Here is a 27,659-nt window from a genome sequence, read left to right on the forward strand (position 1 = left end):
AGGGAGATAGAACTCCGTGACTTTGGGAGCGTCCCCAGAATCAACTCAGACAAAAGCATTGGTAAATAATGTCATTTCTACTGAAGATTTTGAAGAAGAGGGAATTGAGTTTATTATATGTACATATGCTCATGCCAAATTAAAAAACAAAAACTGTGTTAAAAATTCTCCTTTAGATATTTCTTTTCTCCAGTCTTTTCTACACAGCTGCTGTGCTTGGTGTGGGGAGAAGAATGATTTTTTTTTTTCCTCCTCCTCAACCTTCACGCAATACCAGGGAACCTAGCCTTCCCCCTATTCTCTGAGGTTCTTCAATTCCAGTCCCCTTTATTAAGCAGAACGGTGCCATTGTGTCCACCCTGAAGCATCCTGGGCACTCGGGGAACTAGAAAGCAGGGGCTATGTACTGCTGCTGCAATGAGAATACTTCTTTCTGATTGTGTTTGAAATCAACAAAACTGTCAGTGGGTGATGAGCACTCACAGCCCGTGCTTTCTAGTTCCTGGTAGTCGACCTCGAGGTGCTGGCAGTTGCCTCCTTTCTGGTTTTTGTTCTTGTAGTAGCAGCTGTCACTGTGGCCCTTCCTATATCCCCTCAGCCTGTGCCATTTCAGGGCACACAAGGCAGACCTCCAGTGTCAGCACCTGCCTCTTGTTTCCCCAGTGCTTTGTCTGCCCACTGGAGCCTATCCTCAGGCTGCAGGCTGGAGGTGCTAGGCAGGTGAGGCCCTGTGGCCCCCACCAGCAGTTTGTGAAGGGAGTTGGTGTTTGAAAACACCAGCACCTCCATCCTTGGGTGGGGGAAGTGTGAAGTACTCATGCTGGGCTGCTTTTCAGAGTTCCTCAGCTGGGGTGAGTTCCAGTTACCCCTCCTTGAGGACAATTGAGAACGACCCCTTGATCAGCTTTCTTCCCTTTCCCTGTCTCTTGTTTTTACCATTGCTTCCCCAGATCACTTCCCAGTTGCATTCTAATATCCATTCTAATATTCTGCTTCTGGAGGAAACTAAACTGTAAATATCCTCAAAATGCCATTTAAATGAAATTAATTAGACAATTAGACATACAGTTTTTTAGCCCTTAGCAATCTTTTCTCTTTTCTTTGCCACGCCTTTAGCATAAGGAAGTTCCCAGGACAGGGATCAAACCCACACCACAGCGGTGACAATGCTGGATCCTTAACTGCTAGGCCACCAGGGAACTCCCAGCCCTTAGCATTTCCTGTAGGCCTCTACCAAACCTGAAACAGATCCAGCATGTCTCGTAACTCACTTGAAGGAAAAATGTGCTTTGATGGTAGCCTGGGCTTAATAATGGGGCACCAGTATTAGAAAAAGACGTTCGTCTCTGTGGAAATTTTGATTCAACAATTTGAATTTTAATAAATCATGCCAACCCCTGTTTTCTGACAAATCAATTCCCAGGAATCCCACCCTGACTTAAGGCAGAAGATAATGATGGTCTGGGTGAGGAGAGGGTTTCCTCTTTCAGCCCTTTCACGGTGGTTGTCTTTGTGCAACTTCAGAATGGGGCTGCACTAATAGTTTATCCTGCTCAACTCTATTCGGAGGCCAGGTATACTCCTGGGCCTAATGGATGCTTACAAAGTAGTTCATTATTCCTCCACTAAAGGTTTTCTGTCTGCCTCTAAATCACCTTCTTGGTGACTCAACTGCCCCCAGGAAGTTTGCTTTGGTGAAGTCATTTAAAATTTCTAACCACTGACCAGGGAGTGTCTTACTCACGCAAAGGATGCAATCTATTCATGCTGACTAGGCTCTAATGCAAACAGTATAAAGTATTCATAAGCATCCCCTTTGCCTCAAAATAGAACCCATTTCTATTTCTCCTTCTCGCTAAGGTAGAAGAGCTTTAAATGCCTCCACAATGAATCTGCTCACTTCTGGGTTCTAATTGTTTCTCTCTCCTCCTTGGAGGGTGACTCCGGTGTGCTCTGCTTTTCTTAGCCATCTGTCCTTTTGCATTTGCTCTCGCCTCATCTCCCTGTCTCACTTTTCCCTTCAGCCTTGTTTACAGTTCTTTTTCTGGAGGGATGGTTGTGGAGTTGACTTCCCAGTGGGGGAAAAAAAATTAAATATTTATGAGAGATAGTGTGGGCTTATAGGATCTGGAAGAAGGCAAACTGAATATATAGTAAATGAAAGAATTTAAACATGTTAATTTTAATACTTGAATAAGCACTGGCATGTCTGTAGCCCCTTGCAAGATGTAGGCTTCTAGATACCCTGTGTTATAGTTATTTTAGTCATGCATGATTTTTTTCCCCTCTGTCATTAAATTAGAATATGATTACCTCCCACAGCCAAAATAGCTCCCTTGGGTACCAAGTAATATAATTTATTTCATAAATAGGATCAAAACACCTTTATTAGATGTTAGTGACGGGGGAAAAACAGCATTTTATTAACATTTTAGTATTGACTCTATTTTATTACATTTAATCAGAGTGGGATTTTTGACAGCTACCCAGAGATGTACTCTAAACTTTTATCCGTGCTTCAGCTACCTTGCTTGAAAGATGCTTGTTTTTTTTCTTTTAACATAGAAACCAAACTGTTGGTGCCAAGTTCTTTTCAAAACTACAGGGCTGCAAATTGAGTTTGCCTGAGATCTAGGCTACTAGAGCTTTCTTTTTCTTGGAAGATTCCAGTGAACGGGGCCACAAAGAGCAGGATGTGCAGAGCCCAGGATGTTGGCTTTCTTCCTCCTTCCCTTCTTTCCTTTCTCCTCTGTTTTTTGCAAATATTTATTGAAAACTCAATGGGCCAGCAATCCACAAATCAAATCTTTTCCCCTGTGGGTCTGGAATATAGGAGGAGATAGACAATAAAAATAGACACATGGGCTGTGCCATGGGGTAAGTCCTCGTTCAGCACTGGTTTTCTGGATCTGTGTTCTGGGCAAGAACTGTATTAGGTACCACCTGCAGTCTTCACCGTGTGGTGGCCGGCAGTCATACTTAGACTTTCTGTCATGTTTTTCCCTGGGGATGATAAAAATAGGATATCAATTCATTTCTAGTTGAGGCATAAAAAGAATGACTGTGAAGCCTAGAGGAGATGTTACAGGTCTTTTTTTTTTTTTTTTTTTTTTAAGCTGGCTCTGCTGCTTACCGGAAAGATGATCTTGGTCAAGTGTTATCTGACTTCTGTATCTCAGTTTGTTCTGCTGTAAAGTGATAATAGCACCTGCCTTCATAGGTTGTTATATGGATTAAATGAGTTGTTATTTTTGGTGTACCTCGAATAGTGCTGCTGGCATGCAGTCGGTGACATCCTGGTATTAGTTATTTGGTCTGCTCTCCTGCCTGAGGCTTGAACTTTTTGTCTCTCTTGGGTTGGTTGGCCAGCTTCTGCTAAAGAACTCCACCAAGGGAAGTCTGAGCCTTCTTGAAACTGGCAGAAGGCATTCCAGGACTTAGTCAAGCATAGGTTCTTTTGTCTTGGCAAGAGGCAGAGTGACAGGTAAGGAAAGAGTTTAGGATGCTTGTGAGAAATACAAGTGGGTGGGCAAGGGAGTGCTGCCCGAGAACTTAGTGGGTTACAGTTTTATAACCAAAGGAAAAGAGGGGAGGGGGAGAAGACCACCTTCTTCCTCATTCTTGAATACAGAGTAGTCAACCTGTCATCATCAGCTCCTCCTCCATGTCAGGCAGGGGAGTTTTCCTGTCCCTCCATGTTCAAACTGGGACAATCATGGTGCAATGGAAATGAGCAAAAAGGCAGTAACATGTACTGAAATATGCCAGATCATCTCAGATTTCAGTATAGTATCACCTTACCTATATTTTTGTTTTTAGTGTGAGCAAAGAAGCATGTCCTAGGAATCATTAACTTACTAACCTCACTGGACAGGATGTGGGTCTTATTCTACCATTGTTTTATTGTTTCGGGGCACATCTCATGCTTCTCTTGCATGGTTTTATAGCTAAGCAAGCCTGCTTGCTTTTGTTGTGAAGCTGGTCTCTTTTCTTAAGGGATCATTAATTTACAGGGGTCCCCCATACTTTTTTCTGTGTACAGTCCCCTGCTTGGATTAACTATTTAATCACTTCTGTTGGCCCTTTTCTCTGTCCATATCACTCTGCACAGTGCCCTTCTGTGCTTTGTCACGTTGCCTGTTTGTGCTCTTTCTTGTAGAGAGCTGCAATCTCTACTTCTCTCATGTGCCTTCTGCCCTGTGGTCTTTCCACTTCTTCTTCCATATGATGCCCTCCTGATACTTGAAAAGAGTATATATCATTTGTGAGTACTTTTCACGGGGCCGAGGTGCTATAATTTTCTTTCAAACGACATGGTTTCTGAGTTAGTTCTCATTTCAGGATACTGGAAGGACACACCCCAGTTCCTACTTTATATAATGTGTTTTGGGGTGTCCTAGTTATCCCTGGTGCTCTCTTCTGATCTATTTTCTCCTTTCCTATTATAGGATGGGATGGCCAGGTATGAATGAATAACCTACTGAGTACTAGTATTGCATATACAAGTAAAGTATATGGAATGGAAGAGGCCCTATGCTCATAAAACTGCATTCTGGTGATGGGTACAGACAATAATTAAATATAGAAATAAGAAAGGTCTAGATAATACTATTTCATTTTGGATGAATGTGGGGGGGTACTCTTTGAGGTGATAATGAAATGAGATCTCAAGTTGAGAAGGAATCAAGTGCCTGACTATCTGGGAAGGGGTGTTTCAGGCACTTGGGAAGAGCATGTGCAAATACTCTCAGGTGGGGACCAGTTTAGCCACCAGTTTAGCTGCCACAGCCAAGCCCATGTTGCTAGGGCAGAGTGGATGGACGGAAGGAGCAGAGCACGGTGAGATGATGGTCTGGGTCCCTGCTCATCATATGGGATCCTGGCAACAACTCTCCTCTTGCATCTGGAAAGTTTCAAAGACTCTCAAGGTTGGAAGATGCCCCAGTCTTTTTTCTCAAGAGTGCTCATACAGCCTTCACTCAAGCTGTTTTTAGGTTCTTATAGTGCCCTCTGTAGGTACGTGTTTAAAAAACATGCAGGTGCCCGAGTAACTTATTGAAAAAAAATTTTTTTTAATGAATTTGCTGTCCCAGAATTCTAGTGCCATGTTCTCTCATGCTTTTGTTTCTTTACACATACTGTTTTTGCTACCTAAAATTTCCTTCCTCCAACTTATGAACTCCTGTGCATCTTTTCTAAAACCCAACTGGAAGGCACCACCACCTCTGAGAGGCCTTTCCACTCTGAATAATAATAGAGTAATAGAGGAGCCCTCTACTCTTTCAACACCCATTCAGAATTCAAGATTAGCCATGTGTCTCTCTCTTGAAACTAGTAACTTATTTCCTTATCTCCTTCCACTACTCTCAAGCCTCTTGCAAGGAGAAACTTTACCTTGTGCAGTTAACCCTAGAGTTTAGCAAGGTGCTTGAAACTTACTTGCTCAACCAAATACTTGCTACGTGATTGATTGCTGAAGAGTGACCAAAACATGCTGTCCAGCACTTGTCTAGCCCTCTATTTCTCAATGGGAGCATGATTTGCATGTTGGGTAGTAGAGTTATTTGATGTGTAGGGACATCCCTTGCCTTGCATCCCACTCCCTTCACTAGGTACCTCAGTGAATTTCCTAACACCTCTTAGGGGGTAGTAGTGGCCCCAGTTACTTACTCATGTGAAAACTTTGAGTCAATACTATGTGCCAAGCCCCGTGTCTAGTCTATGTGCTTGCGTAACATGGGAGCAGGACTCTTCTCATTCTATGCAACTTGAGTTATCTCTGTTGGACACATCCTCATTATATTAAAATGTGTCTCTCCTTGTTACCAAACTGAACTTGGGCCCTTTCGCCTGTGCAGTGAAGCCAATCTGCTGACACCGGGTTGTGGTGAAACAAAGTGCAGTGATTATTGTAAAAAGCTCTGGACAGATAGTGCTCAAAAAGCCAGAACTCCCTTATGGGTTTCAGCAAAGCATTTTTAAAAGCAAGGTGAGGGAGGACTGTCCCAGGGTATGTGATTAGCTCATGCACAGTTCTCTGATTGGTTGGTGGTGAGGTAACAAGGTGGTGTCACTATGATAAACATTAGGCGCCAAGTGGGTGTGGGGGCTCAAGGGCTTCAAGTAGTTAATTTCTTCCATTTGGTGGGGTTTAAAACCCCCCCCCCCCCCGTGAAACAAATCAGGAAATGTGCATCTGATACTATTATCCAGATACTTCAGAGAGGAGCTAAAGCAGAGGATATGTGGGCCGAATCTATCCCCGGAAGGCCCCATAGGATTCTGCTCAGTTACATCCTAACATCTAAACATTGATTCTGATATCATTATCTAGTGCAACACAGAACATATCCAATCTTTCTCTTTTGTAATAGCCTTTCAACTATGTGAAGACATTTTTACTGCCCTCTGTGCATCTGCAATTTTTCCTTTCTCTAAGTGAAACATTACTTTTTTTTTTTTTTTTTAACCATTCCCTATGACACAAATTTGAGTGATCTCAGCTCTTTCTGTCAGTATGTAATCACTTTGACTGTCACGCCATCATATTTTTACTCTACTTTCATGTTTGGCATTTTCCCCATTGTTTACAGCTCAAGCAGTGATAGACCTGCAAAGTTTTTCTGTGGGGAGTATTTTTCAATGCATCAGGTCACATAGATGTAGCCATCGCAAACTCTTCTTTGTGAAATGATTGCCTCTTTCCAGGCTCCTAGCACGTGGCAAAATGTTTAACACCCACTGTGTATGCAATGTTATGTTGAACGACAGAGGACAAAGAGAGCTTTGAAGCATCACTCTTGTCAAAGAGCCATTAGAGCAGTTTATAAACATGAAAAAGTTAAAACCAGTGGTTGCCAGTGAATGTTTAGTAACCCGCTTCGTGGACCGGGAGTGGAGAGAGAGTCTTGATTTGTGTTTGCTGATTTCTGTGCTGTAAACTCTCCCATCATGGCTGATTGCAAGCTATCAATTTGATGTCACTGAACGAAGAGCTGGAAGGAGAGGCCTAGTAACCCTCCATTTTATACTATTTCCTCTGTACACACATGCAACAAACATAAATAACCCTAAGGGCATCGGTCACAGTAAAATGTAATACCGATAACTAGGAAATGTTAGGTTTTGAGTGTTTGCTACCTTTGCTTTTATTATAATTTAATTGTAATTTGATGTAATTTAAATGTTAATAATGGCTGTTTAACAACCACCTCTCAAAATTCCTGAAAATTTAACCATTGGCTCTCACAAGCTAATGTGAACTGACTCTAGCCCACTACTGGACATTTGATATATGACAAAATACGATGGGGCGTTAGACACATGCACAGAATAAATGTCTTGGACATTCAGATAAGAAAACAATTTTTTTTTTTTTTTTTGTCTTTTTGTCATTTTAGGGCCATACCTTTGGCATATGGAGGTTCCCAGGCTAGGGGTCTAATTGGAGCTATAGGCACCGGCCTACGCCAGAGCCACAGCAACGTGGGATCCGAGCCGCGTCTGCGACCTACACCACAGCTCATGGATCCTTAACCCACTGAACGAGGTCAGGGGTCGAATCCGCAACCTCATGGTTCCTAGTCAGATTCATTAACCACTGAGCCGCGACGGGAACTCCTAGATAAGAAAATAATTACATTATTAAAGGAATCTAGGAAGATTTTCCTGGAGGAGGTGGTAAGACTTTAAAAACGTGCAGGATTTGCATTAAGGAAGAGATGGGAGGATCATTATGGCTTTGGAGTATGGATGGAGATTAATAGCATCTTAATAATAATAATACAACAGCTAATTTTCTTGCAGGCCTGACTCTGTGCCAGGCATTGTACTATAGACTAGTGTGTATAGATAGTCCAGTATAACTGTCTTAAAGAACTGAGAAGTAGATGGTATGATTAGCTTCCCTTTTTTATTCTTTAAAAATTTTTATTGATGCTTAGTGGACTTACTATGTTGTGTTAATTTCTGCTGTATGGCAGAGTGACTCAGTTATACACATATTTTCTTTTTCATATTATTTTGCATTACAGTTTATGACAGAATTTTGAATATAGTTCCCTATGTATTAGTCTCCTTTTAAAATGAGGACACTGAGACTTAAGAAACTTGGCTGAAGTCACACCGCTAGTAAGAGTTATTTTGCTTCTTGTGTTCATCTTGTCTGAGATTAATTTCAGATATATTTAGTAAAAGGGACCATGCCTGTGAGCATCCTCTGGCTTGTCAAATCGTCTCATCACCAACGTTTGTAATTATACATGTCGGCTAGTGGTTTCAGATATTCTTAGCACTTTTCACTGAGGACAAAGCACCAGATAATGCTTTCCCATGGATATTGCTGGGTCCTTTTGGAAGCTGGCAAATGACAAAAAAAACCCCAATGAAATTAACTTAATGAAAAGTGATGTTTATTGGTCACAAAACTGAAAGAGCAGAGATGGGTCTAAGGTCAGGCCCCTCTGGATTCAGGGATTCACACGCTATTGCTGCATCCCCTTTCTGTGTTGGCACCATTATGGGCAGTTTCCCCAGTTGTCTGCACTCAGTGCATGCTCACATTCTCACCACTCTAAGTTAGGCAGAAAAGGGGACACAGCTGTTTCTCCATAGACTGGAGAAAGTAGGACTCTTATTAGGCCTTATTCTCACTGGCCCTGGTTGGGCTGTGCCTACATCAGTGTACCACTCCTTCCGGCCGGGAAGATATTCTCTTCCAGCCAAGAGTGAGTCATGTACCCTCTTTCTCCCCATGATGCTTCATGGGGAGTGTCAGGCAAGGGTATTCCTCAGAGGGAAATGAAGATGCTGCTAGCCAAAGCCCATGTGCATATATGTTAAGGAGCTGATGACACAGTGAACACAGAAATCAGAAACCGTATTAGGAAGACTAGTATAGAACATGCACCATCCAGATCCTTTTGAATTAGAGAACACGCATAGAGCACAGCTATATAACACAGAACAACAGCTTCAGTGTGGGAAAAGAGACTGTGCCAGGAGAGGTCATTTCTTCAACATTTTTGGAATACTGCTATCTGCTAGGCATTGTGAACAGTTCACATTCACATTCTCTTCCTTTTTTTTTCTTGTCTATGTATTTAATTGAAGACTGTTAAGCTGCACATATTTAAAGTGTACAGTTTGTGTATGACATATGTATGCACCTGTAAAACCATCCCTACATCTAAAAAACAAACAATTCCATTGCCCCCAAAAGTCTCCTTTTTTGTAATTTATAATTTATAATGGTGCCCAGTGCCCTCCCTGACTCCCTCTGTGCTTTCTGCCATGACAGATTAGTGATTTGCATTTTCTAGAATTTTATTTAAATAGGAGAATATAGTATGTGCTCCTTTTTTCCAGCTTCTTTGAGGAATAATTTATTATCATAAATTCACTCATTTAAATATATAATACGTTATTTTTGAAAATGAATACTTTTTTAATATATTTTTTCATACTGTGGAATGATTTCGACATTGTTTTATGTTACCTATATCAATAATGTGTTCTTTCTGTGGCCTAGTAGCATTCTAGTTGTATGGATAGATATACTGTAACTTAATTATATATTCACATGTTGATGGATATTTGGGTTGTTTCTAGTTTTTTGCTGTTACAGGTAAAGCTGCAGTGAACATTCATATGCCTATCTTTGTGTGACCATGTGTTTTGGTGTCTCTTTAGTAAATAGCTAGGAGTGAAATATCTGGGTCATATGGCAGGTATTATTTAACTTTGGACAAAATTGCCAGATTGTTTTCCAAAAGTGGTACCATTTTACATTTCTACTGGCAGTACAGGGGAGTTCCAATTCCTCTACTTCTTGGCCAACTGTATGGTCAGTTTTTAAAACTTATTTATTTTAATGTGCGTATGTAGTAGAATCACAGGTTTTTTCTGGGTTTTTTAGGCCATACCTGTAGCATGTAGATGTTTCTAGACCAGGGATCAAACCTGTACCACGGTACTGACCAGAGCCACTGCAGTGACAACATTGGATCCTTAACCCATTGAGCCACAAAGGAACTCTGAACTCACAGGTTTTAATTTGCATTTTTAATGGCCCAGTCTCATTTTGACATTATTTCTTACCTAGAGATGATGGGGTTTTTCTATTAGGTAAATTTTCTCTATATGTATAGACTAAACTCTTTTGAACTCCCTGGGCACAAAAGGTGTTATTACTATGTGGAGTAATGACAGTTCATTCATACAGCATCTCCCTTGACTTATTATATCCATGAAACTTTCTCTAAAGAAACTAGTTGCAAAGAATCCTCTCAAAGTTTTTTGACTCTCAAAACCATTGCTTGAAACCCATGTAGTTTATAATAATGTGATTTTAGCAGACTGTTGCTGGCCCTACCTTTTCTTTATGTAACTCAAAATTTGCATATCAAAATTTATTAGGAAGTCTATCTTTAGAAATAGTCAAGGCAAAAATCTTTCTTGAGTTTCTTCTCTCTGGAAAATTCTGGACTCACAGCTGGAGATAAAGTGACAAAGTAAGTGAGAGGAAATTTGCATTACTGTCAAATGGTGCAATTATCTTTCTTTCTGGAGTTGCTCGTACTCACACATCAGCAATATCAAGCATTGTCAGTAGGTTGGACTTTTTAGAAATAACCACTTGATTACTGTGCTTGCCTCCGTTCGGATGCTGTATTTTACTTGTTCCTAATCTTAATTGAATGCCTCTGATTAAGTCAGTATTTTCTGGTGCACATGCATGTACACAAAGCTTTAATTTGAAGGAGGAAATCGGATTATTTATCTTTGTTTTCGTGTTTCCAACTTTCTGGCATTCAAGTCAGAGGCCTGCCTTTGAATGGGGTTCTTGGGCTTCAATCATCAACCAGTATTCTGCTCAGCAGTCTCTCTGCTCACATCAAGAATCAGTGGTGGTTCTGTTGTGACTGTCCTAGTTGTAGAAGGAAGGAAGACAAGAAAGGATGAATGGAGTAAGGGTTTTTTGTTTAGTTTTGTTTTTTAAGAAAGACTGCAGGGCTATGCTGGCAGCACATTTTAGTGAACTCATTTTAAAACACATTTTAAAGTTCTAATAATCACTTCTGATGCTTATTAAGCATTTGGTGTGTAGCAAATACTGTAATAAGTTATTTACTGGCATCTTCTGTTTTAGTGAGGTTAAGCAGTGTTTTTATTTCCCCTCATTTGTGGATGTGGGAATTGAGCTTCAGATACTTTAATTTGCTGAAGGTCAATGTGTATGTCTTAGCAGAACCTGGGTTGGAATCTGGGCCTGTGTGTTCTAGAACTTATTTAAATCACTACCCTGTACTAACTTGACTGTGACCAAAACTTACTGGCTTATTAGGAAATATGGAAGACAATCAGTTTTTGTAGCCTTGGAAAGTTTTGCCATACATGTCTGTAAAAAGCTTGTTTTATGCTTGATGAATGAGGAGAATCTAACTGCAAAAAATGTGCTAAGTACTTAATGCTGTACCTGCTTGCTTGGCCGTAGATAAACACAGACTGGCTATGCTGAAATATTCCTACAAAGAAAGGTCAACTGACAGCAAGATGAGGCAAACATAGCCTTAACAACCCCCTCCCCCCACTTCCTTTTCTTCTTTTTCAAGTTCTGGATGCCTGTGTGCCCACCTGATGAGACACCTGTAGCATCTAGTTTCAGAAATGTTCTTAAATGACATTGAGACCCTATGTTGGTTAATTGTATGTGTCACTCTGACTTTAGGATAGGAAGTAGTACCCGGATGGTCATCAAACATTGTTCCGGGTGTGTCTGTGGGGATACTTCTGGATGACATTAAATATAGATAGGCAGATAGCTGGCCTTTGGACTTAAAACTATATTCACCCTGCAGATATTGGAATTTTTCAGCCTCCGTAAGTGTGAGCCAATTCTTGATAGTAAATCTTCACATTATGCATATGCACATCCTATTGATTCTGTTTCTCTGGAAAACCCTAATACAGACCCTTAAAGTGATTTCCTCCTCATACTCCATGCCAAGTGATCATTCAATCTGCATGTAATCAGAAAGTATCTCCCACTCTCCTGGCTCAGAAGGAAGTGGGCTCGATCCTGTTCAGCTCTGCCAGAGTCTCATGGTTAGACCTTCCCTTTCTAGCCTCCACCCTTTCACCTCTGGAACTGAAAGCATCTGGAACATGGTAGGGCTGTAGGGAGTGAGTTTTCACATGGGCTGTGTGTTCCAGGGCTGAGCAAAGACTCAGGATACTAGGGATGTGAGTGTTCTCTTCTTCTGCCAGGCATCACTGTGCCTGAATGCTAGTGCTGGTGGTGCCTGAAGTGGGCAGCAGGCAGCACCTTGAGGCTCAGGTGGTACAGGAAGGGGGACCCCTTCCAGGGCCTGAGCGTGGGCTCTTGTCTAACACTCGGAAATGAATTGTCCGAGGAGATACACTTGCTGACAAAGCAAAAGATTTTATTGGGAAGGTGCTCCTGGGCAGAGAGCAGCCAGGGAGACCTGCTCTGCCATGTGGCTCGCAGCTTCTAGTTTTATGGAAATGGGATTAGTTTCTGGGTTGTCTCTGGCCAACTATCTTGCTTGGTCCATATTTGGTCTGACTCAGGGTCCTTGCTGGTAGCACTTGCATCTCTCAGCCAAGATGGATTCCAGCTCCAAGGATTCTGGGAGGTGTGGTGGTCTCCTCCCTTCTATTCGCCCCTTTCAAATCCTCCTGGTTAGTCTTTAGGGCAGCACTACCTTCCTTATGGGGCCTCCTGTTGTGAGACAACTCATGCAGGCAGTTGTTATCTTGCCTGGCCAAGGTAGTTGGTTTCAGTTGGTGGTTACCTGACATGGCAGTGGATGCCCTCCTTGCAGGGGAACTTGTACCATCTGCAAAGACCGACTTGGTTCCTACCTGTAGGGGCTCTCATCCTGGGCTGCACAAACTTTGCATTCACAGAAGTTTGTCTCTGCCTTCTACTTACAATAGGGTTTTGTTTCCTAATGTTTTATTTTTTTCCTTTTAATTCCTTCTCCGTCAATGAGGGGTCTAGGCTTTTGGAATGCAAATGCAAGAAAGGGCTGCATTTTTCTCTATTCTCTGTTTCCTCCCTTCCCTGAGGTGGTGAGTACTGACAGCATGGCTCAAAAAGAAGTAGAGAAGAAAGGGTTACTAGGGAAAAGTAAACTCTTGGAAGAAGGTGGAGGGAGTCAATTAACATTTCCAAAATACTGTATTTACATTAGCTTTCAAGCTAAAGGTAACCGACTCCTTTTCCTCCTTCCAACCCAGCAAAGACCTTCTCAATTTTTTGGACTGTGATCCTAGCAGGAGTTTAGTTTCCTCCAGGTTTAATGTCTCCAGTTCCTTTCTTCCTTCATTCTTCAGCTATTCATTTCCATGTGACATCCATTTAAGTCTCTCTCTTGCTCACTTTCTTTGAATGTGCTCTTTGTCTTTTTTAAGATTTGTGACTGAGACCTATGCTCTGACCAGGGCAGGTGCATGAATTCATGTGGTCTCTGTTTTAATGATAAAAACCACCCAACCCCTGGAGCCCCAGTGTGCCTGTGTGTACACACACACACACCTTCTGTAAGTTAGAGTAAAAACAGATGCAGGATGTCTTCCTGAAGCTTTGCTCAATCCCCCAGAGTCCCTAAGAGGTAGGGAGGGTGCTTTCAGTTATCAGGAACATTGTACACATAAAGTAGGGTCTTGTAGGATCTAAGAAGTTTAATTTTGTGCTGGGCCAGAGTTGCTTTATATCGTGTCTTTCACTGTCTTTTTGAAAGAATTTACACATTCAATTAAAAACAAACAAACTGTGTTTAATTCTTCCATTTAAGGCAATATTTGCAAACTTTAAGCTCTGCTGGTTGCTGAACCAAGCTCACTTCGGAGGCTTCTATCCTTACCTGGGGAAAAAAGCAGTCAGCATGCAGGTTTTCTGAGCTGTGTCCCTCTGCCCTCTGCCCCAGCTTCCTGGAAAGCCCATTCATTCACAGTACCACAGAGCACATTATTGCAGGTAATAGTGGCTCCAGCCGGCTATGGAGAGGTTTGCTTTCTGCAGTGTGGTGTACTGGTAGACCTGACTTTGCCAAACAGCACAGAATTCAAAGCCGTTTTCTTGTATTTTCTCCACCCCATATCCCTTAATTCCCAGGGTTTAAGAACATAAAAATTTTGATTAAAGTTTTTCCAGAGGACTCAATACCAGGGAATTTTGGTTAGTGTAAAAGTAGACCCACCACCCACTTTGAAATTATATTGGCTCAAGTGAAATCAAACACACAAAAGGAGGATGGCCAGATCATATATAAGAATACTGACCCACATCCTCCATGTCAGTTGGCCCATTAAGGTCAGTGTTTGGTCAGTGACTGCCAGCTCCCCTATTTCTTGCACATTTCCTATTCAGGATCAATCAGAGAAAGTCAAATAACGCTTTTCAAATGAATCAGTTAAGATGCTCTGAGAGTTCCCTAGTGGCTCAGCAGGTCAAGGATCCAGTGTTGTCACTGCTATGGCTCTGGTTACAGCTCTGGTTACAGCTGTGGTTATAGGTTTGATCCCTAGCCTAGGAACTTCTGCATGCTGTAGGTGCAGACAAAAAAAACAAAACAAAAAACCCCCCAAAATATTGCTCTGCTTTTGGTTAGCCCACTTCCAGCCTCCTCATGCCAACAGTCTTCAATCAAAGCATACGTGAAGGAGTTCCCACTGTGGCTCAGTGGATTGAGAACCCAGCGTAGTGTCTGTGAGGATGCAGGTTTGATGCCTGGCCTTGCTCAATGGGTTAAGGATCTGGTGTTGCTTCAAGCTGTGGCACAGGTCACAGATGCCTCTTGGATCCATTGTTGCTATGGCTGTGGCACAGGCCTATAACTGCAGGTCCAATTCGACTCCTAGCCTAGGAACTTCCATATGCTGCAGGTATGGCCATAAACAGAAAAAAAATAGCATACCTAAAGCCTTCCTTTTTTTTTTTTTTTTTTTTTTTAAAACAGTGAGCCTCTCTCACTGCGTGCCTGCCTTTGGGTCTTTGCCAAATACAAGTGATAGTGTCTGGCTCCTTTTTATACTGAGCCTCTGTTGGTTCTCATTTGGGTGATCTTTATTTATATACATTTCATCATGTAATCCTCAGTACAACCCTATGAATAAAATATAACTATTGTCTCCATTGTTCTGATGAGTCTTAGAAGGAATGTATTATCTGCCTAAGATCAAACTACTGCTTAGATGGCTCAGGATTTGAATCTAGGTTTGTCAGCCTCCTAAGTGTGTACATTTAAACTGGCACCTTTTGCTGTCTGTGAACGCTTAGGAGCCATGTGTTGGTATCTGCTGTTGGATTGGTAGATACTGAGATTTGATAAAAGAAAAAAAATCGTGTGGCTTTTTAAAAAGTACGTGTCTACTTTAGGTTCTCAGGCTGGAGATGGATGGCTGATGATCAGCTGGTGCTTCCCTCTAGGATGTAGTCTTGTGAAGTGCATTCAGCAGGGATCACATTTCCCAAGGCTCCTGTGTCCAGCTGAGGGCAAGTGACTACTTCTGGCTGATGGACTAAGAGCCTCAGTAATACATGTTCCTTTGGAAGATGTGATTGAATTTCTGATGGACCATGTCGACACTCTCTTGTCCTTCCATGGAAATTGTGTAAGGTCATATTGTAGGTGCAGACAACAAAGGTGGGAAGAAACTGAATCACTGAGTTTGTTCTTAAAGCAGAGCCACCCCCAAGAGAGCCACCAGGCCAGGGATGTCCCCATTAGACTTGGCATAAATGGGAAATAAATGTTTATTCTGTTAAGTCATTGAAGTCCGAAGGTTCTCTCAGCAGCCCACCTCTCCTGACTAATACACTTCTCTGTAAAAATACTTTAGGAGGAGAGTTGGGCTCTCAGATCACTTTCTAGAAACAATTTGATTTCATCTGGATAAGTAAAATATCCATGCTGGTGTTTCTGTAAAAGCATTTGTAGGAGCTTTAGCTGGTAGAGCTTGAAGTGCAGGCTCAGTAGACTGTTGTACTAGGAGTTGACATTGAATACAATTGATTGCAGCCACACCAGGAGCAAGACAGACAAGGTAAATAAATGATGAATTCCGGGGGAAGGAGCTTGCAGTAGCTGCTATTTCATTTCCCTCTTAACCCCCTGTGACTATAAACACGCTTATAGATATATTTTATTAATCATTGTTTTGAAGTATTTGGATTTTGCAAGAGGCTATTGTAGCTAAGGGATTTCTGGACACCCCTCTAGCTAATCAGATTAAGGACAGGAATGCTGTGGTGACAAACTAGTGTATGTATGAAAAGACAAATGGAGAAGCTCTCCCTTACCAGCACTTGTAACTAGCTGTTTGTTTAAAATAACAGCTTTAGACTTCTTTCCAACTGTGCCGTTCTCACTTCTGGCTCCAAATGATGGACTTTAGACTGAAAATTGCATGAGATGCTTAACAAATGGATATCTTTTTGGGGACATCATCAGAATCAAACACTTCAAAATTCACTTTATGCTGCTTGAAGAGAGAAAGCATTGATATGATATATTGAAGGAGCCATAGCTACCAGGACCGTAAAAGACCTGTTTGTTATATAAAGAAGAAAAGGCAGAGCATGTATGTCATTAATTGTACAGCAGGCTTTGCACATACAAAGAACAGGATAGGCTTTGCTTGAATTCCAAATGTCCCCACACAAGTTTGTGTATGTGTGTGCTCTGCGTGTGTGTGTATGTGTGTGTTTACTTCTATTTTGTACTTAGTGGTCTCAAACTCTGGTTCTTTTAAAAAACCACACACTAAAGTCTGACCCAAGATCCTAGGAAGCTTAGTGAGATTACTTTTTATTCTGCTAGTCCTCCCTAGACAGGGATCTTGTGGTAGTATCTTCTACTATGGCAGTATCTTTTTACTCTTTCTGTTCTTTTTGCTCTGCCCTCTTTACCACTTGTCTGTTTTGTTTACTATTATATCTCAGCATCTAGCACCCTGCCTGGCACAGAGAATATATTCAGTATTTGTGAAAATACATTCAAATGTGATCAAGGTGACTGGAGATGACAGTAATTGGGGAAGCTGTAATATTTAAACATAAGAAAGGACTTGGGATAACATGTGAGGGTTCCGTAAGTTGTGAGTATGTAAAGGGGATATTGCAAGTTGAAAATGGAACACACCATAGGCTAAATCTAGGATTTTGACATGTTTTTCAGAACAGTAAGGAGAAGTTGGGGAGATAGGGTGGCAAAATAGAAGATGTTTTTCATGGATGAATAATGCTTTTGTATGCCAAGCATGAATATAAGTAGGGAAGATTCTTTACCTAAAGTCTTAGGATAGCCTTGTTTTAACTCAAAAAGTTGTTGTAAATTGTATTTTATAGGCTAATTATACTTATTACAGCCACACACTTTCACTCCTATCAGCTTGTTTGGTTCGTCTGCATTTTAAACTCTCATCAATACTATACATGTAGGAGTTCCCACTGTGGTGCAGTGGATTAAGGACCAGCATTGCTGCAGCTGTGGTGTAAGTCACAGCTACAGCGCGGATTCCATCTCTGGCCTAGGAACTTCCATGTACCATGGGTACGGCCAAAAAGAAACAAGCAAACTATACATGTAAAATCAGAATAGAAGAGTATTTACTGATTTCATGTTCCTAAAGGAAAAAATTAAAATTCATTTGTTGCTTAATCATATACTTTCCTCATCTTAATCTGGGACAGAAGATTCTTATGAGCCAACAGGTCTTTCCTGGGATGGATGTGGTTATGTCAAACACACTGTTAGTGTTTCTTTGTGGGCTTGCATTCAGTTGTTTGGGTGCTGGGGTGTCCAGTCCTGGGGAAAACTGGAGGAGCAGAACTGGGTCTAAGCATCCTTCTGATGTCATGCCAGCTGCAGCAGCCCCAATCTGTGGGGACCCAGATGTGTTATGGTCCCATCTGCCTGCCACCCACCCATTCTTTGTTGTCAGAAGAAAAGAAGCTTTTCATTGGTCATTTATCCATAAAGCTTTTTCTTGTGGGAAGGTCTTATCTTTTCCCTTCTTACAAAGAAGGAGAGGCATAGGTAGTCTGACTACCTCAGCTCAGCTCTCTTGGCTTAGTTAGGGAGACTAATTTAATAAATCAGAATATTCTTCTGACTCAGACTCATTTTCCAGCAGTAATAACAATCATTGCCAGTATGTATTTAGTTATTACTAAATGCTTAGAAGCACACTAAATACTTTACCTATGTTATTTAATTTATTCTCCAAGAACCAAGTGTTTTTATGATCCTAGGTCAAGAGACTATGCCCTGAGAGTTTAAGAAATACGCCCAATGTTATAGAGCCAGTGAGTGGCACAGTTATCTGTGGATTCATGGTATGTTTTCATCCAAAACACAGTCATGATTGAGTGCTAGCCTTTGCCCCCATTTTTAAAGTGAATGATTCTCATATTAAGGCTAAGATCTTCTTCACAGTTTTCTTTTGGACCTCCAAGTTTGGACAATCACAAACCTAACTCTGAGAGGTTTTTTGTGGGGATCATTCATGTTGAACTAGAAACATTGTAAGAATGTGATGATCTGGATACTCACGTACCCAAGGGCCTGGGCTCAAATCCCAGTGTACCATTTACTAGCTCTGTGACTTCAGCCGGTTTTCTCAGCTGTAAAAATTGGGATAATACTTACTTCTCAAGGGATGTAAGGCTTAATTAAGATACTTTGTATAAACCACATAGTTCTGCAGCTGGCTCACCTAAGAGCTCTGTAGATTCTATAAATAATTTCCTCCAAAGGGTAGGAAATTGAATTGATAATGGCGAAACCATTTTCCTAGTGCACTGCCTGGCTTGTTTTTCTCTCAGAGAGCATGTGTTGGAGTGCTTGGTGGTCTAGGTGATGAAGGAATGAGGCAGAGTGGGCATGTGCTTCTAACCTGGAGAAGAAACTGCAGAACTGATTAAATTAATATTGTCATATATTTGGGTGAGGAAATTTTAAAATAAAGTATAGGAGTTCCATCATGGCTCAGCTGAAATGATTCTGAGTAGCATCCATGGGAACGAAGTTTCGATTTCTGGCCTCGTTCAGTGGGTTAAGGATCTGGCATTACTCTGAGCTGTGGTATAGGTCGCAGATGCGTCTCTGATTCCGTGTTACTGTGGCTGTGGCGTAGGCTGGCAGCTGTAGCTCCGATTGGACCCCTAGCCTGGGAACCTCCATATGCCATGGGTGTGGCCTTAAAAGCAAATAAATAAATAAATAAATAAATAAAGTATATTTGGAAACTGAGGTTGAAAGAGGGATCTTAAAGTGCTGGAAGGATTTTATTTTATTTTATTTTATTTATTTATTTATTTTTTTTTGTCTTTTTGCCATTTGTTGGGCCGCTCCTGCGGCATATGGAGGTTCCCAGGCTAGGGGTCTAATCGGAGCTATTGACACCAGCCTACGCCAGAGCCACAGCAACGCGGGATCCGAGCCGCGTCTGCGACCTACACCACAGCTCACGGCAACGCCGGATCGTTAACCCACTGAGCAAGGGCAGGGATCGAACCCGCAACCTCATGGTTCCTAGTCGGATTCGTTAACCACTGCGCCACGACGGGAACTCCGGATTTGATTTTAAACCCTGACATTCTCTTAACAATTGCCCTTGAACTTTAAGGGTCACAGACCAGTTGATAATTGTAGGACAACTAAGATCATCTACCCAACTGCACGCACACACGATTATGCCTACAGTTTTGGGGTTCACAGAAACATCCTCTAAAGCCCGTCTGTGTGTTTGCTCTCAGGCTATGGGCACCTGTCTGTTCTAAAGGCCTGTGTGACACCTATGGTTCTTTTCCATCAGGAGCTTTCCTTAGTGGGGATGAGGGAATTGGAGGTTGAAGATTGAGGAACGGTTCTGTAGTAGAAAAGTAGGTTTTGAAATAAATTTCTAGGCCCAAGGAGGAGCTGCTCTGGCCTGGGTACCACTTCAGCAAATGGAAACTTAGGTAACTTTCACAACTCCAAATGCTCCGCTTGACCAGGTGCACAGTATGTCCAGTCAGCCAACCCCCAAACTTCAAGGCAACTCTGGGCTCTATACTTACTTCCTTGTTCCTTATTCTTGATGCTATGAGAGCTTCTTCCCCTCTGCCCCAGTTTGCAAGTCTCTTAATCCTTGAGAATGGGGGCTTCCCACTTCATGAAGTGTCATAGTTTGTTTCTACCACTTTCTTTAATCATTTTTAACAGAGGAAAGGGCAGAGCAGTAAAGAAGATTTCATGGGTGAACTTAAGAAAGAGTGAAAGTGGGAGTTCCCATTGTGGCTCAGCAGGTTAAGAACCCAGCTAATATCCATGAGGTTGCAGGTTCAATCCCTGGCCTCACTCAGTGGATTAAAGGATCCAGTGCTGCCTCAAGTTGTGGTATAGGTTACATATGTGGCTCTGATATGACATTGCTATTGCTGTGGCTGTGGCATAGGCTGACAGCTGCAGCTCCAATTCAGCCCCTAGCCTAGAAAGTTTCATATGCCACTGGCAGCCCTAAAAAGTAAAGAAAGAAGGAAGGAAGGAATGAAGGAAGGAAAGAAGGAAAGAAAGAAAAGAGTGAAGTGAATTGGTGGGGCATCCTGGGGAAGAGCCAATAGTCTGGGACTAGGTGAAGAATGCTTTTTACATCATGCTCAGGAATTTTGTCTCATCCTTCTAGACTGGTGATCCAGAGCATTATAGGCCTGGGATGGGACACAGTGGGGGTAGGAGATCATGTCAAGTCCCTACTAGAGCTGTATTGGGAGGGGCTCCATGTTATGGTTTATATATAAGTTTTGATTTGAATTAAGAATTTTATAGCTTTATGGTATTGAAAGAAAACCTGTTAGATGCAATAGAGACCAAAGAAAATTTTAAGGCATGGGTTTGCTGTGAGGCAGTCTGTGTTTGAAAAGATAATGCTGGTGACTAGGCTCAACCAGGACACCAGTCAGGAGGTCAGGATGAGTCTTGCTTTTGGATTTGCACTGTCATGTTGAAATTTCTGTGATAAAGGAAATGTCTTAAAACTGCGCTGTACAGTAAAGAAGCCACTAGCCACATGCTGCTGTAGAATACTGAAATGCGTCTAGAGTTGTGGAGGAAACTGGTTTGATAATATCACTTTAATTAGTATAAATTTAAATAGCTATGTGTGGCTGATGGCTACCATATTGGACGGTCCAACTCTAGATGGATGGTCTACCTCCCAAAAGGAGAACTGCCCTGCTCAAACCTTGATTTTAGCCCCTTGAGACCTGTGTCGGACTTTGAATCTGTGGAGCTGTAAGAAAATAAATTTCTATTATTTTAAGCCACTAAATTCGTGGTGATTTGTTATAGAAGCAATAAGAAAGTAACAATTACAAATGAATCATTTGAAATTCATGAATGGCATTATAATGAATGGCATTATTATTATTATTTTTTTAGGGCCTCAGCCGTGGCATATGGAGGTTCCCAGGGTAGGGGTCCAATCGGCGCTATAGCCACCGGTCTACGCCAGAGCCACAGCAACGCAGGATCCGAGCCGTGTCTGCAACCTACACCACAGCTCACAGAAAAGCTGGATCCTCAACCCACTGAGCAAGGCCAGGGATTGAACCCGCAACCTCCTGGTTCCTAGTCAGGATTCCCCTGCGCCACGATGGGAACTCCTTGAATGGCATTATTAAAGAGGCTTTTGGACAAACATTATTTTAGGTTACGAGTCACCAGCTGAGATAATTTTTTCTTTTTGGACGTATGTTCTTTTTCTGATCGTCTAAGTCTCGTCATTACAGAAAATTTGGAAAACGCATAGGACATTATAAAGAAGAAGAAAGCAGGTAGCTACCTTTTCTTTTCTGGAGGTGGATACTAATCATATTTGGTTATATTCCCTCTTATGTTGTATTCATATTTTTATGATGGTAGAGATGATAATGACCTGAAGAGTTATTGAATAACCATTATGTGCCAGGCCATGTTCTAAACATTGTGCTAATGCTCATTTAATCCTTATTGTAATCTGTGAGATAGGTAGTTTCCCACTGCACAGATAAAGAAATCCAGGTGAGAAGAACCATGTATGATACATTGTATATCTATATAGAACACAGCAGAGCTACATATCTGTCTCAGGCACTAAGTTTCGGGGCACAGCTTAATCCTCTGCTATAATGCCTATATTCTGAATATACCATTTTTAATCTTGATTTTTCACTTAACCTTTTAAAAAATTTCTCATGTTAAGTGCAAACATAGTTAGCACAAGTATTACCCTTTGGGTGCCAAAAAGATAACAGTGACCTTCTATATTGTTGAAAAGAAACATACTGGAAATAGAAATCCTTCTCCACAAAGATGAAATTAGCAGGATGCTACCTTATGAATGATGGCAAGGGGTGGGAGCACAAGTCAAGTAAATTTTGGAAGTCACTTACTTAGAACTTAAGAGTTAATTTTCCTTTAGAAGAATATGATCCATTGTTGGATTTTCACTAGCACCCCCTTCCCACCTGCCTCCTTTTCATATAATGAAACCACTAAATGCTGTCAGTCTACTGAGATTTATCCCGAAAGCTTGTGTAGAAGGGAAGGAAAATGTCCCTTAGCCAGACAGCTGCAAAATTAGTCTAACGTTGATCAGAACAGAGATATGCAAAGTTATCTTTACAAAAATCAATATAGAATCTGGGCCTCTAAGATGTTATCCAAAAAAAGAAGGTGTAAGTCAGAAACTTCTTCGTCAGCTCTGGGAGAACTGAGAAAGGAGGGGCTGGGACATCGGCTGGCAGGGCCAAGGGCAGCACTGCACATGGGCGAGGGGGCCTTGTTTAGCTAATGACCTCTGAAGGGACTGGCCTCTTTACAAGACAGACGCATCAGGTTATTTCAGTCATGCGGTTAACATCAGCTCACTCTCTTATTTGCATATCCACCCAACAATTTCTTGTTAAAATTTGGCTTCTTAAATAGGTCTACCTACAGGGAGAGATTTCTCTGGTCATGCTGCCCTAAGTATTATAGTCCTGTCACAGTTATATTTATCACATAAAGCCAAAGATAAGGGTTGCAGTTTTATAAATGTTTCCTAAGTTTGGTTAAATCAAATATACCTCTCAGATATGGACCTATTCTTAGCAAGCGGACAAAATCAGATCTCCGAAAGTGCTTGTGAGGCTGATGGTCAGTCCCTGAATCAGGGACTCACCAGGTAGCCTAGTCGTCCTCTTGCTTCACCTCCTTTGACTTTTCATTGGCCAAGCTTAGACTTTGGTGTTATTTAAGCAATTGCAGTGTATATTTGTAGTAAAACAACAGGAAAAAATATAGTTGTGGTCTTAGTAATTACTAATTACTGTAGAAGGATGGGAAGGTCAAATAAGAACAGTTTAATTAGAGAAGGATGTAGACGCTGCTGTTCATAATGATGAATAACAGTAATTGAACACTTAAAAATGGGTCAGATGTTATATTATGCACTTTAAATGAATTATTTCATATGCCTCTAACAACCCCATGAGGAAGGTACATTATTATATGCAGTTTGCCCTGGGGAAAATTGAGGATCTGGAAGTCTAATGACTCATCCAAGGCTAGACATTCAGTGAGTATGGAACCAAGATTACAGTCCAGACAGCAGGGGTCTTTGCTCAGACTCATAGGCGTGATGCTACATGAAGGAGCTGAAAGAAGACTATGGAAGAGAAACTAAGGGGAACTTGCATTTCAGCTTCAGAAGATGATGTTACTTGTTTCTGGTTAAACTTTCTTCTTTGTGATCCAGGTTTAGGGACCTCAGAGATATTGTGGATTGAGGTCCAGACCCCCAGCCCTTACAATAAAGGGAATATTGCAATAAAGTGAGTCACAGGAGTTTTTGGTTTCCCACTGCATATAATAGCCGTAGTCTTTTAAGTGTAATGTTATATCTTAAGAAAACAATATACATACCTTAATTTAAAAAGATTTTACTAAGAGTTCCCATTTTGGCTCAGCAGGTTATGGATCATTGTCTTTCTGAGGATGTGAGTTTGATCCCTGGCCTCCCTCGGTGGCTTAAGGATCCAGCATTGCCACAGCTGTGGTGTAGTTTGCCGATGTGGCTTGGATCCAGTGTGGCTGTGACAGTGGTGTAGGCCTCAGCTGTAGCTCTGATTAGATCCCTAGCCTGGGAACTTCCATATGCTGCAGGTGAGGCCATTCAAAGGAAAAAAAAGAAAAAGAAAGAAAGACTTTATTGCTGGGGTTTCCTTTCAGTGAATTTGCTTAAGAATCTGGTGTTGTATGTGCAGTAGCTTGGGTCACTGCTGTGGCGTGGGTTCAATCCCTGACCTAGGAACTTAGGCACACCATGGGCATGGCCAAAAAAAAAGACTTTATTGCTAAACATTGCTAATCAGCATCTGAGACTTTAGCAGCTTGTAATCTTCTTGCAATTATGACATCAAAGATCACTGATGACAGATCACCATAACATATATAATAATGAGAAAGTTTGAAATATTTTGAGAATTACCCAAATGTGACACAGAGACAGAACAGGTGAGTAAATGCTGAGGGAAAATTGTGCTGATAGACTCGCTCCATAAAAGGTTTTCACAAACTTCAATTCATAAAAATCACAATATCTGCAAAGTCCAATAAAGTGAGATATGTCTGTATATCATTAACTTTTCATAGTGACCAACCAGGGTTCGATTCCATTCTTGGCTCACCACTTAGAATTTTCTAAGAGAACTAGTTAGGAATTGAAAGGGACTGGGCACAGTGATGAGGAAGGGGTCAAAGAAGATATATGTGTACAGGGAAGATTGCCAGATGAAAAATTAAACAAGCTGTGAACATAGAAGAAAAGGGGGAAGGCAGGTTTGATGCCCAGTCATAATCTTTTTGAGGGAGAAAAAAAGAGTGGATCAGAGGGTCAGTTACTAGAAACATCCTTGTTTGTTTTCCGCAAGGAGGTGAAGGCTAAGGGAAGCATGCTCAGCTGCCTGTCAGTCTGTATGTTCCCTGCTTTGTAAGTGCAAGTCCTTGCTATTGCCTTTGAGCTCTGGAACTGTTTTATCGCTTTTATAAACTACTAGCTATCTTCTTTTAGGAGGAAATAACAGATGGTCGTGCTGGAACTGAGCTTTTTATCTGAATCTTCAAAACCTTTTTGTGCACAATTTATGAGGTTCACTCTTTGCAAATTCAGTGCTTTCTTGTAGCTTTTCCTTTTGAGATGAGCCACCAGAGCCTCGTTTTTGTTGGGCATTGCCTATTAGTGGCAAAACTCCTTTCTTATTTAATCAGCTTCTCCAAAGGAATAAGGCCGAGTCCAGATACATTCTATTTATGAGGGTGAAAAGATTTTGGCGGTCTGACTAAAAATAACATGTGAAATCTGCCACCTGGGTCTCCCTTCCATATTCATCTTGTGTTTTTTTGCTTTTGGCTCATGGAGTTCAATCTGACGGGTCAGCCCCTGTGAGCATGGAAGAAATTTGACTGGGTTAAGCATTTGTGGCTGAGGGATGGAGAGGGTGGCAGTGCTGCCAAGAGGCTGGCCCTGACCTGCCTGCATGTTTGGGAGGCCAGGCTGATGTGGTCCCAGATCTTGGTCTCCTTGGAATCAGAATGTATAGAGGATTGTTGCACATGTTCCATTGAGTGGGGAAAAAGATATGAGCAAAATGGTATTGCCTATGTAAATACTCTAGGAAATGATATTTTTTTTTCATAATTACTCAAAATCTGTAAGATAGTTGGATACACACAAAGCTCAGAAAACAACCAACCAAACAAAACCAAAATCAACTTTGCAGAGTTAAGCATATTCAGAGCTCATTTTGTTCTACAGGCTTATTTCCCAAGTCACTTGGAATTAATACTGTTCTGATTTATTATTCAGATCCCTGAGTCCACCAGAGATATTCGTAGCCAGGCTTTTGTGCAATTTCAAAAACTGCTTAGACTTTAGGATGGCAGGAGAGTTTAGTGGCTAAGAAAACAGGCTCTTGAGTCAAAGTCTGGATATAATCTGGGGTCTGTTACTTAAAAGCTGTGTGGCCCTGGATTCATTATTCAGGTTCTTTAACCTGTTAAGTTTTTCTTCACTGCAAAAGAGACCTAACAAGTATTGCCAAGAATCGCTATGAGGATGAAGTCATATATGCATTTATACATCCGTATACAATTGATCTTTGAACAATGTGAGGGTTGGGGTGCCGGCCCTCCATGCAGTTGAAATTCTGCATATGACTTTACAGTCTATCCTCTTTATATGTGGTTCTGCATCCACTGATTTAGCCAATCACAGATCATGTAGTACTGTAGCATGTATTTAGTGAAAAAAAATCTTTGTGTAAGAGGATCCATGCAGGTCAAATTTATATTGTCCAAGGATCAACTGTATATATGTGTGTGTGTGTGTGTGTGTGTGTGTGTGTGTGTGTATTGCATAACATATACATATGTATAAAGTGCTGGCATATAGAGTACATTCACAATAAGTGACAGCTGTATTACTGTTGTTCAGTTGCAGACTTTGCTCCTGTGTTGTCTTTGTGAAGGGAAAAATAGTAGTCTCTGTGTTGAGTACTGCTTGCTTTAATTATATTTGCTTAAAGGAGGGAGCTGAGTCTATGGTACAAACAACAAACAAACAAAAACCCCTTTGAAAATTCTGTAAACTATCCTTCTATTTTGGAGAATCATGAAGGCTCTGAAAATTCCTACAATAAAGAAATTCATTTAAATTCTTACATGCTGAATATTCCCAAACTTATTTGATCACTAAAAACATTTTTTTCCAGTTATGCCTATAAACATCCATGAATCCACTGCTCTGCAAACACACTTTAGGACCTTCTGATCAGTTGATGTAGCCATGGTCTTGAACATGGAAATGTGTATCTGAATCCTTGTTCTGTACTTCCTGGCTCTATGTCTTTGGTAAAACACTGAGCTTGGTGATCTCCTGTTACTTAAGGGTCAGCTCAGATGTTATGAGCTACATGACCACCAGCCCCTAGATGTCTGGGTAAGAAACCCTTCCTATATATACTTATAATTGGTGCTATAAAGAGCCATATTGGAACCTAAGCCAAAAGGAAAAATCTGTTAACCTGATACTGCCTTCATTTAAAATGAAGTTTCTCACTGTCTTACCCCCTTCTTGGCCCCACTCATAAATGCCATGAATATATATCTCTCTTACTGTAATAATTTATTTTTATATGTCTCCACAAATAGAATGCTCCCAATGGGTCAAGATCATGCCTTTTAATCTTTATATCCATGGAACTTAGCTCAGTACTGGCACAAAGTCATTTTTCAATAAATGTGTCTCAGACTAGGATGCTCTTCCCCTAGAGAACCTCTCCTTCACTTCCTTCATGTTTCTGCTTAAATATCATCATCAGAGTGGCTTTTCTTATAAAATGGCATCACCCTTACTACCACATCAATATTTATCCCTTATGTCATTTAATTTTTCTTCATAGTGCTTATCATGACCTGACATCTTTTTGTTTGTTTTTTATTGTGTATCTCTCTTGACTTGACTTGAACCTTGGTCTAGCAGCATCTTAGTCTGTTTTTTCATTTCTCTATCCCCAGTGCTTAGAACAGTGCCAGGTACATAACCTATACTAAATAAATATTGGCTGAGTT

General features: G+C 41.2%; 1 protein-coding gene across 1 annotated transcript in view; it reads left to right on the plus strand.

Annotated features, from left to right (window-relative positions):
* LOC146406979 (uncharacterized) overlaps positions 1 to 27,659 on the plus strand; it is a 449,061-nt gene that overhangs the window by 61,635 nt on the left and 359,767 nt on the right. The window lies entirely within an intron of this gene.

The sequence above is a fragment of the Sus scrofa genome, chromosome 1, assembly GCF_054392235.1.
Source record: "Sus scrofa isolate SSC_HxYL_T2T_F1_AM1 chromosome 1, Sscrofa_HxYL_maternal_Yorkshire_Landrace_v2.0, whole genome shotgun sequence".
NCBI lineage: Eukaryota > Metazoa > Chordata > Mammalia > Artiodactyla > Suidae > Sus > Sus scrofa.